Source organism: Mustela erminea, chromosome 2 (genome assembly GCF_009829155.1).
Source record: "Mustela erminea isolate mMusErm1 chromosome 2, mMusErm1.Pri, whole genome shotgun sequence".
In the NCBI taxonomy this organism is placed as follows: Eukaryota; Metazoa; Chordata; class Mammalia; order Carnivora; family Mustelidae; genus Mustela; species Mustela erminea.
In genome coordinates, this window is record NC_045615.1 from 79,526,194 (window position 1) to 79,537,592 (window position 11,399).

General features: G+C 36.9%; 1 non-coding gene across 1 annotated transcript; it reads left to right on the forward strand.

Annotated features, from left to right (window-relative positions):
* The first annotated feature begins 7,059 nt into the window (after positions 1 to 7,059).
* LOC116585406 lies at positions 7,060 to 7,163 on the forward strand. Its single transcript, XR_004283604.1, has one exon. It is a non-coding gene; the product is annotated as a U6 spliceosomal RNA (small nuclear RNA).
* Positions 7,164 to 11,399: the final 4,236 nt, after the last annotated feature.

Genomic DNA, 11,399 nt, shown 5'->3' on the forward strand with positions numbered 1-11,399 from the left:
CTTAAGATTCTTTCTTTCTGTGTCCCTCTGCCCACCACCTCCACTACTTCCACTAGGATTCTCTCTCTCTCTTTCTCAAAACAAAAACAAAAACAAAAACAAAAACAAAAATACAAAACTTTGTAGATTGTTACATATCAGTACTACATAATGAGTTTCTTCATTCTTTTAGATGGCTGCATAGAATTCCATTTTGTATGCGGGTAACATTTATTTCACTATTCCATGGGTGTTTTGCTTAGGTTCTTTTCAGTCTTTTGATATTATAATTTGCTGTGAATAACCTTGTACATCCACCTCTTTTTCACATTGCTAATATATCTATAAAATCCTAGAGCTGGAATTGCAAGATGAGAGGGCATTTAAAATTTATTTTTTGGGGGAATATATATATATTTTTCAATTCTTCAGTAGGTAATATACCACACACTACTGAATTCAAAAGAAAAACAGAGTGGGCAGGATTACCCACCCTTCCAGGAAAAAAAAAAAATGTCCACATTCTTATCTCCAGCACCTATGAATACACTGCCTTACCAGGAAAAAAGGACTTTCCAGATGGGATTAAGGTTAAGGACTTTGAGATGGGGAGAATATCCTGGATTATGTGGTTGGGCCTAATCTAATCACATAAATCTTTAAATAGGAGAGCATTTCTTGGCTCTGGTTAGAGAAGACGTGAAGATGGATAGAAGAGTAGAGAGATGTGCGGGTGCTAGAAAGGGTACCAAAAGCCAAGGAATGCATGTGACCTTTGGAAGCAGGAAAAGGCAAGGAAATGGATTTTCCCCTGGAGCCTGCAGAGACATATGACCTCCTGTACTTTGCTCTTTGCTCCGTGAGACTTTTGTCAGACTTCGGACTTACAGAATTCCAAGGTTATAAACCTGTGCTGCTTTAAACCCCAAATTTTGTGGTAATTTGTTAAAGTGGCATAGAAACCAATAAAAGGGAAAAAGATAAGAATAACTATCCACATTTCCCTTCTCCTAAGTAAACTAACTCATTCCTCTCACCAGAAACAACCATTTTCACCGAGTTGTGCATGCTTTCTGAGACATTCTATGCATTTACGAGCATTTATATACATTGTGTCATGAGTTCTAAGGCACATGTCTTTTTTTCATTTTTTTTTTAAATGTGAAATTGGGATACATTTTAGAATCCAGGGTTCTCAAAATTGAGTCCTCTTGGGAAGATCTGCATTTGCTTCTGTCAATCACCTGAGGTCCTACCAACCTGAAACTACCCCAAGTTAAATGATCTTGGTTATAACTTTTCTGTTTTTTCAACCATGTTGATAATGTGAATTCAATCCACAAACCCGTGTGAGTATTGGCTTATGGTTCAAATTCCAAGGGGGAGATTATTTTCCTTTCTCCAAGTAGTGTCAAGTTTGAGACATGCTAGTTTCTCTCCTATATCTCTACATGGTGGGTTTTCATTTACCTTTAGTGAGGATGAAGCAGTTTCTTGATTCTCAGTCTTGGTGGTATGTCCTTCCTCGCTATATAATTTGTAAATTGCAATTGACAGTTTCCTAAATTTGATGAGGTATGCTATGTAAGAAAATTTCATTCAATGGGAAGATTTGTGTTTTCTTCTGTGTTGTCGTTTTGGGGGATCAAAATTTTCTGCCAAGTTGTTGGTTAAAGGAGAGATAGCAGACATCATTGCAACCATTCACATTAAGAACATTCTTTATTCTCCACCATTTTATCTCAGATATAGGCCATGGCTAATATGAATTGCTTTAATAACAGAGGGGAATTTTGACTTTCACTTGCTTGAATGTCAGCGCATGGGACCAGAGGGTAGTTTTGCCATGCAATCTGCACTGGGTTTTCCCTTCATAATTATCCAGGGCATTCCCTTCCCTCGCCTCTCTTTCTTGTGCTGGACCATGTTTACTGCTGCTCATGTATTCTCTTTCACAGTCAACTTCGTTTTGGCAGAGCATCTCGCCAATGCTTCCAGGGAGCAGGAGATGAGAGATAAGACAACTTATGTCTTAAAATGTCTTTATTCCAATCTTCCTGTATTTGCTTGTTGTTTTGGATGAGTATAGGAATCTGGATTGGAAATAATTTTTCTTCAGTATTTTTAAAGAGTTGGTGTGTGTGTGGTGATATCCTGGTGGTGGTGGTAGAGGGTAGAAAGCATTATCATTCCTAATTCTTTATTCAACCTGCTTTTTGTTTGCTTTCATTGCTGCTGCTGTTGTTTTATTTTTTACTCTAGAAGCTATTTAAGTTTTTCTCTTTGTCTGCATTTTTGTACAATGTTACAGTAATGTGCTTTACTGTGGGTCTGCTTGCTTACATTGTGTTGGACACTAAGTAGACCCTTTCATTTAGAAACTCATGTCTCTGAATCTGGTTTTTTTTTTTTTTTAAGATTTTATTCATTTATTTGAGAGAGAGAGAGAGAGAGAGAGAGAAACAGAGAGGGAACACAAGTAGGGGGAGTATGAGAGGGAGAAGCAGACTTCCCACTGAGCAGGAAGCCCCAGGCAGAGTTTGATCCCAGGACCCGGGGATCATGACCTGAGCCAAAGGCAGATGCTGAACAACTGAGCCACCCAGGTGCCTCATAGAAGATTGTGTTAATGATTTTCTTCCACCCATCACTCCATTTTTCTACATTCCTTTGCTCTCTTTGCAACCCTATTATTCAGGTGCTGAACCTCTTAGAATGGCCTTCCAATTTTCTTATCTTTCTCTCCTATGTTTCATCTTTATTATTATTTTGCTCTATATGGTGGGTTAATTTTCTTTTTTACGATCTTCGTTTATTTTTAAATCTTATGATTTATTTTATTTTGTTTATACATTTCATTTCAAAATATATTACCTATGATGCTTAACATTTTAAGAGCTTGTTTTTGTTCTCTAAATATTTTTTTCTTGGGGGATGTACATCTTGCTTCATGGGTATAATTTATTGTCTTATCTCTCTGCTGATATCACTAATGATTTCTTTTTAGCACACTGTCTTTTAAAAATGTGTCTGCCTAGTTTCTACTCATTCCAAATTTCTTTTACTCCTTTGGTCTCTACCTCATAAAGGAGAAGATTTTCTCAGATGGCAGTTCTGGGATCTTTGGTTGTGATCAAGAAAGGAGGAATAAAAAGTGATTAGAAGTAGTAGACATACAAATGAGAGTGCCAGTTCAAACTCTATTGCAGGGTGAACTAGGAGAGCTAATGATGGTTTGTGTGTCATGTAATTCTGTATTTTCATTAGGTACTCAGGTGTTTATGCTTGGTATCTTCCTTTCCAGCTAATTTCTCTTTTACCTTCTCCAGAAGGAAACTTGAGATTTCTTGGAGTGCCTGGGTGGCTCCTTTGGTTAAGTGTCTGCCTTCAGCTCAGGTCATGATCTCAGAGTCCCGGGATCAAGCCCCACAGTGGGCTCTGCTCAGCAGAGAGTCTCCTCCCTTTCCCTCTGGCCCTTTACCCTGCTTGTGCTCTCTCTCTCTCTCTCTCTCAAATGAATAAATAAAAAATCTTAAAAAACAAAACAAAACAAACTTAGGATTTCTTCAGGGATACAGAAAGAGTAGCCACCTAAAGTGATGGGCTAGGAGAAAGTATTTCAGGCTTTAGGGAATTAACTTCCTCTTAAAAAGCTTTCTTCCATCTCTCACCTTATTTTAACACCACACACAGCCTTTACTCCAATTCTGCCACATCTCAGAGGCTTTGGGAGATTTTCCAGTTTAAATTGGATTATCCCTCAGATAAATTGTATGACTCTCCACCAATTTTTATTTCTTTATAGATAGCTTATAATTTTATTTCTTCCAGGTGCTTGAGAATTTTTCTCTTAATATCTTCAAAATTAAAACTTTTCTCTGTATTTTAGAAAGACTTTTCAGTTTTGTCTTCTATGTCATTAATTCAGTTTTTTTACAAAAAAAAAATTGGTCTCCAATACACATTTTATTTGAATATTGCATTTTTGGCTTTTTTTTTTTCCCAGCTTTAGAGAGATACAGTTGACATACAACATTCTATAAGTTTAAGGTTTACAATATGTTGATTTGATACACTTATATATTTCAAAATTGTTACTATCATAGCATTAACTAACACCTGCATCACTTCACATAATTACTGTTTTGTTTTTATGCTGAGAACATTTAAGATTTACTCTCAGCAACTTTCAAGTATATAACACAGTATTATTAGTGATAATCACTATGCTGAGATTAGGTCCCCAGAACTTAGTCCTCTTAAAGCTGGAAGTTTGTATTCTCTGACCAACATCTCCCTTCTCCCCATTCACTCCCCAGAACCCCCGATAAGCACCATTCTAGTCTATGTTTTATGAGTTCGGCTTTATTAGATTCCACATGTATGTGATCTTATACAGTAGTTGTCTTTCTCTGACTTATTTCACTTAGCGTTATAGCTTCAGGTTTTGTCCGTGTTGTCACAAATAGCAGGATTTCCTTCTTTTTTCAGGTTGAAAAATATCTAATTGTGTACCTATATATATAAACATTTGTAAATATATTATTTATTCATCCATTAATGGACACTTAGCTTGTTTCCACAGTTTGGCTGTAGTGAATAATGCTGCAAAGAACAGGGGAATGCAGAAATCTCATTGGGATCCTGTTTTCATTTACTTTGGGTAAGTACTCAGAAATGGGACTCTTGGATTGTCTGATAGTTTTATTTTCAATCTTTTGAGGAACCATCATATTGTTTTCCATAGCAGCTATAACATTTACCTTCCCATCAACAGTGCATAAGAGTTCCCCTTTCTCCACATCCTTGACAACTTACTATCTCCTGTCGTTTTTATGATAGCCATCCTAACACCTGTGAAGTGATAGTTCGCTATGGTTTTGATTTGCATTTTCCCAATGATTAGTGATGTTGAACACAATTTTATGTACCTGTTATATGTCTTCTATAGAAAAATATCTATTCCAATCCTCTGCTTATTTTTAAAATCAACATGGTTTTGGGGGCATTGAGTTATATGAATTCTTTATATATTGTAGATATTAACTTTTTATCAGATATGTGATTTGTACCCATTTTCTCTCATTCCATAGGCCACCTGTTCATTTTGTTGATTTCCTTTGCTGTACAGGAGCTTTTAACTTTGATGTTGTTCCACTTATTTATTTTTGCTTTTGTCATCTTCACTTTTGGTGTCATATCTAAAAATCACTGCCAAAACTGATCTCATGGGACTTACCCCTTATGTTTTCTTTTAGAAGTTTTATGATTTTAGGTCTTAAATTCAAGTTTTAAATCCATTTTGAATTGATTTTTGTGTATGGTGTAAGATCGAGGTTCTATTTCATTCTTCTGCATGTGGCTGTTCAGTTTTCCCACCACCATTTATTGAAGAGACTCTCCTTTCTCCTTTTTGAATATTGCATTTTTTGTTTCTTTGTGAACTCTTCTTGTCTCAATCACTCTCATTTAATCTCTATTAATTTCTTTTTAATCTCTTTTTGATAGTATTGTCATTTCTATCTCAGGGGGGCATATTATTATTATTATTGTTCACTCTACTTCTATCAAGCTTACCATGGGTAGAAATTCCTCTTATAATCTGGCAAATATTTGATTGGTAGTCCTAGGCTTTGATTAATTTCTTTAATTTCATAGTATACAAAGGTAATTTAGTAAAAACTTGGGAGATGCTTTACCAGGACTGGGCAAATAAATTGTATATTAGGGTTTTTGCACATATAAGTTAGTAAAATCGAGTGCTTTTTCCTTGATTCATTACCATTTCATGCCCCTAATAAAAACATCTCTCTCATGGCAGTAGGTAGGTCCAGGATATGTACCAGCATAGCATTAAAATAAACCTCAATTAGGAGACTTGTCAACTTTCCAGAAGTAACTAAAAACATACACCATAGTCTCAGATGTTCTCAACTCCTTTGTACCAGTGCTATAGAACCACTGAATTATTGAAAAGTAGACTTTGAGGCACACCATTGTTTTATTGAAATGTGAACTGAGGTTAAAAGGAGTTCAATGGAAGGATAAAAGGAAGATATTTTAACTACTTTGATAGGAAAGAGACTAGAAGTTAGGGTTTTTCACTATCTAATACTTATTTCATTATGAGTCCTATTCTTGTAGAGCGAGAAGCAGAGGAGGGAAAGCCTTGCTTGCGGTTTCTTTGTAATAAGGCAGAGACTTAATCATTAACTAACTCAGCAGGAGATTCTCTTTTCAAGCAGAGGACTAGAGAATGACAGAGTCTGGGCTTGACGCACCTTTACTGAAGCATTAAAACCTAAGGGCTTATAAAAAAAAAAAAAAAAAAAAAAAAAAAAAAACCCGAAATCTTGCCATTTGCAATGATGTGGATGGAACTAGAGGGTATTATGCTAAGTGAAATAAGTCAATCAGAGAAAAAATTATATGATCTCTCTGATATGAGGAATCTGAGAGAGGGGGTCGAGGGGAGTCTTGGGGTTTAGGAAGGGAAAAAATGAAATAAGATGAAATCAGGAGGGGAAGAAACCATAAGAGACTCAATCCCATGAAATAAACTGAGGGTTGCTGGAGGGTGGGACTGGAGGAATAGTGTGGCTGGGTATGGACATATGGGTGGGTATGTGCTAGGGTGAGTGCTGTGAAATGTATAAACCTGATGATTCACAGACCTGTACCCCCGAGGCAAATAATACATTATATGCTAATAAAGAAAAAAAAAAAACACACCTAAGGGCTTTAGAAGCACCAGGGCTTTAGGAGCAGTCAGTTGAGCGTCCAACTCTTGATTTTGGTTCAGGTCAGGAACTCTGGGTCATGATATCCAGCCCTGCTTTGGGCTCCCAGCTCAGCAGGGAGTCTGCTTGAGGTTCTTTCCTTCTTCCTCTGCCTGTCCTCCTGATCTTTCTAAAATAAAAATTAAAACAAAACAAAACAAAAACTCCTAAGGGTTTTGAAATGTTTTTCAGTGGAGATCAGTCTAAGACAATTCAGGAAATGTATGGTACAGTTCTAGGAGAAAAAAGTTATGTGGCTCAGCTTATGATTCTCCATGCAGAGACAAATGTTAATTATCTTGTGCTGACTTCAGCAGCACATTTATTAAAGTTGGAACGATACGGAGTTTAGCATGGCCCCTGTGCAAGGAGGACAGACAAATTCATGAAGGGTTTCATATTTTTAAAAAAGAAAGAGAAGAAAAATTATCTTGTATCTTTCTCCTTTCCCTTTTCCCGGTTAATCTGCTGTCCAACTGACATATTCAGAACACTGTAAATAAAATCCCACTTGGCTCAAAATAACATGAGTCTTCCTATCTGACCCCAGTTCCTAAATTCTCAGTGAAGCTACAGTGTATTGTTTGTGAAAGGAAGTCAGTTATAATTTATCCTGATTTCCCTTTGAATAAACTTCAAAATCACCAAAGCAAACCTGATGATAATTTTGCAATAGATCAATCTTAGAGATTTGCTGAGTCTAAAAATCAAATGCAGTCGGCTTGATTTGTGCCCTGGTTTATTTTGGTCATCATGCCCATCTGCCCATCACTTCCATGGTTTGGGAATAAGAATTGATTTCTCTTTCGGGAGCACTGGGAGGAAGTTATTATAGTGTATAATGTAGGGGAAGGAGATAAAATAAGTAATTAAGAACTATAATAAATAAGTAAAGAAGAACTGAAAGGTAAGAATTTTAGCATTTCTGTTGCTGTTATTTGTTTGTTTACTTGAACCTTGAGGCCACTTGACTAGGATGGGGACACTTACAGCTTCAAAAAAAATGAAAAATAAATTTGGCAATATACTTTTTAGATAAAGTCATTTAACTAGTTATCTTTCTCTCCATATATTATAGTCCAGGGTACCCAGATTCTTTTTTTAAAGTTATTTTTATTAACATATAATGTATTATTTGCCCCAGGGGTACAGGTCTCTGAATCATCAGACTTACCCATTTCATAGCACTCACCATAGCACATACCCTCCCCAATGTCCATAACTCAGCCACCCTATCCCTAGCCCACCCACCACCAGCAGCCCTCAGTTTGTTTGTGGAATTAAGAGTCTCTTATGGTTTGTCTTCCTCCTGATCCCATCTTGTTTCATTTTTTCCTTCCCTACCCTCACAACCTCCTGCCCTGCCTTTCACATTCCTCATATCAGAGAGATCATATGATAATTGTCTTTCTCTGATTGACTTATTTCATTCAGCATAATATCATCTAGTTCTATCTATGTCATTGTAAATGGCAAGATTTCATTTCTTTTCATAGCTGCATAGTATTCCATTGTGTATCTATACCACCTCTTCATATTCCATAGCTGCATAGTATTCCACTGTGTATCTATGCCACCTCTTTTTTATCCATTCATCTGTTGATGGACATCTAGGTTTTTTCATAGTTTGGCTATTGTGGATGTTGCTGCTATAAACGTTCGGATGCACATGCCCCTTCAGATCACTACGTTTGTATCTTTAGGGAAAATACCCAGCAGTACGATTGCTGGGTCATAGGGTAGCTCTATTTTCAACTTCTTGAGGAACTTCCATGCTGTTTTCCAGAGTGGTTGCACCAGCTTTCATTCCCACCAACCGTGTAGGAGTGTTCCCCTTTCTCCACATCCTCTCCAACATCTGTCGTTTCCTGACTTGTTAATTTTAGCCATTCTGACTGGTATGAGGTGGTATCTCATTGTGGTTTTGATTTGTTATTTTCCTGATGCCAAGTGATGGGGAGCACTTTTTCATGTGTCTGGTGGCCATCTGAATGTCTTCTTTGCAGAAATGTCTGTTCATGTCTTCTGCCATTTCTTGATTGGATTATTTGTTCTTTGGGTGTTGAGTTTGCTAAGTTCTTTATAGCATTTTGATACAAGCCTTTCTTCTGATATGTCATTTGCGAATATCTTCTCCCATTCTGTCAGTTATCTTTTGGTTTTGTTAACTGTTTCCTTTGCTGTGCAAAAGCTTTTGATCTTGATGAAGTCCCAATAGTTCATTTTTGCCCTTGCTTCCCCTGCCTTTGGCGATGTTTCTAGGAAGAAGCTGCTGCGGCTGAGGTTGAAGAGGTTGCTGCCTGTGTTCTCCTCAAGGATTTTGATGGATTCCTGTTTGACATTGAGGTATTTCATCCATTTTGAGTCTGTTTTGGGGTGTGGTGTAAGGAAATGGTCCAGTTTCATTCTTCTGCATGTGGCTGTCCAATCTTCCCAACACCATTTGTTGAGAAGACTCTCTTTTTCTTCATTGGACATTCTTTCCTGCTTTGTTGAAGATTAGTTAACCACAGAGTTGAGGGTCGGTTTCTGGGCTCTCTATTTTGTTCCATTGATCTGTGTGTCTGTTTTTGTGCCAGTGCCATATTTTCTTGATGATTACAGCTTTGTAATAGAGCTTGAAGTCTGGAATTGTGATGCCACCAACTTTGGCTTTCTTTTTCAACATTCCTCTGGCTATTCATGGTCTTTTCCAGTTCCATATAAATTTTAGGATTATTGTTCCATTTGTTTGAAAAAAAATTGATGGTATTTTGATAAGGATTGCATTAAATGTGTAGATTATTTTACATAGCATATGCATTTCCCCAGTATTTGTTCTTCCAATCCAGGAGCACGGAATGTTTTTCCTTTTCTTTGTGTCTTCCTCAGTTTCTTTCATGAGTACTTTCTAGTTTTCTGAGTACAAATTCTTTATCTCTTTGGTTAGGTTTATTCCTAGGTATCTTATGGCTTTGGGTGCAATTGTAAATGGGATTGACTCCTTAATTTCTCTTTCTTCTGTCTTGCTGTTGGTGTAGAGAAATGCAACTGATTTCTGTGCATCGATTTTATATCCTGATAGTTTACTGAATTCCTGTATGAATTCTAGCTATTTTGGAGTGGAGTCTTTTGGGTTTTCCACATATTGTATCATATCATCTGCAGAGAGTGAGAGTCTGATTCTCCTTTGTTGATTTGAATGCATTTTATTTCTTTTTGTTGTATGATTGCCTATGCTAGGACTTTTAGTACTATGTTGAATAGCAGTGTGATAGTGGTGATAGTGGACATCCCGTGTTCCTGATCTTAAGGGAAAAAGCTCTCAGTTTTTCCCCATTGAGAATGATATTTGCTGTGGGTTTTTCATAGATGGATTTGATGATATAGAGGTATGTACCCTCTATCCCTACACTTTGAAGAGTTTTGATCATGAAAGGATGCTGTACTTTGTCAAATGCTTTTTCAGCATCTATTGAGAGAATCATATGTTTCTTGTTCTTTCTTTTATTATTGCATTGTGTCACACTGATTGATTTGTGGATGTTGAACAAACATTGCAGCCCAGGACAGGGTACCCAGTTCTTAAGGCTTTGCTTATAAAGCCATTCAGATGTCTGTGGGTTAAAATAGGAAAAATCTTGATTCCATTTCACTCATAGTTTTAAAGTAAAAATATGCATTCTTGCATTCATTTTAACAAACATATATCTTGATGGAATACCTCAATATATGGACCATGCACTTTTCTATACATACAAATCTAACTAATACATATCCTACCCTCAACAACTTTAAAGTCCAGTTGGGGAGACAACAGGTGAAAAAATGTTGGAGTGTAATATGGTACATACAGAGGTTTATCTGTATGTAACAGTAGTTGCAGCTTCAATTGTATATCACAGAAAGTGGCATAAGTGCAAAATGGCTTTTATTCGCTCATATAAATGAAATGATCAGGAGCATGTCTTTCATCGTATGCACAAATGCATGCCCAAGGGTCCTCATCTTCAGGTCTGTCAGAGTAGTCCTGCTTTTGCAGGTTCACATCATTATCACAGGCTAGTCTATAAGAAAATAGAGATTCTGTTTACCATATCACCAAAACATGAATTTATCTTTTTTTACCTTTTCTTTCTTTCTTTCTTTCTTTCTTTCTTTCTTTCTTTCTTTCTTTCTTTCTTTCTTAAAGAGGGAGAGAGTGGCAGGAAGAGGCAGAGGTAGAGAGAGAATCTTAAACAGACTCCACGCCTGTGTGGAGCCTGATGCAGGCTGGATCTCACAGCCCTGAAATCATGACCTGAGCTGACATCAAGAGTCAGACACCAAAACCAGAATTTAATCTCATCATCAAATTGGTCCGAATTGTTTTGTGAATGCCTCCCTTGATCTAGAGCTTCATTTGGTGTGGCCAAGCACACTGGATACTATATTAATACTGGTAGCCCTTGAATAAGTTGCACATGGGCTGAAGTATTGAACCTTTTCTGCCTTGAAGTGCAGTCATCTGCACTTCAGACCAGGCTAGTCATCTGTGGCTTAGAGCATCTCCATTCTTTCATTCAGTTTAATAAATTTTGTGTTTATTTATTTTTGTGGCCCATACCATGGACAAAGATTGGGAAATGCTGTCTTAACTCATTTGGATCACTAGAGAACTAA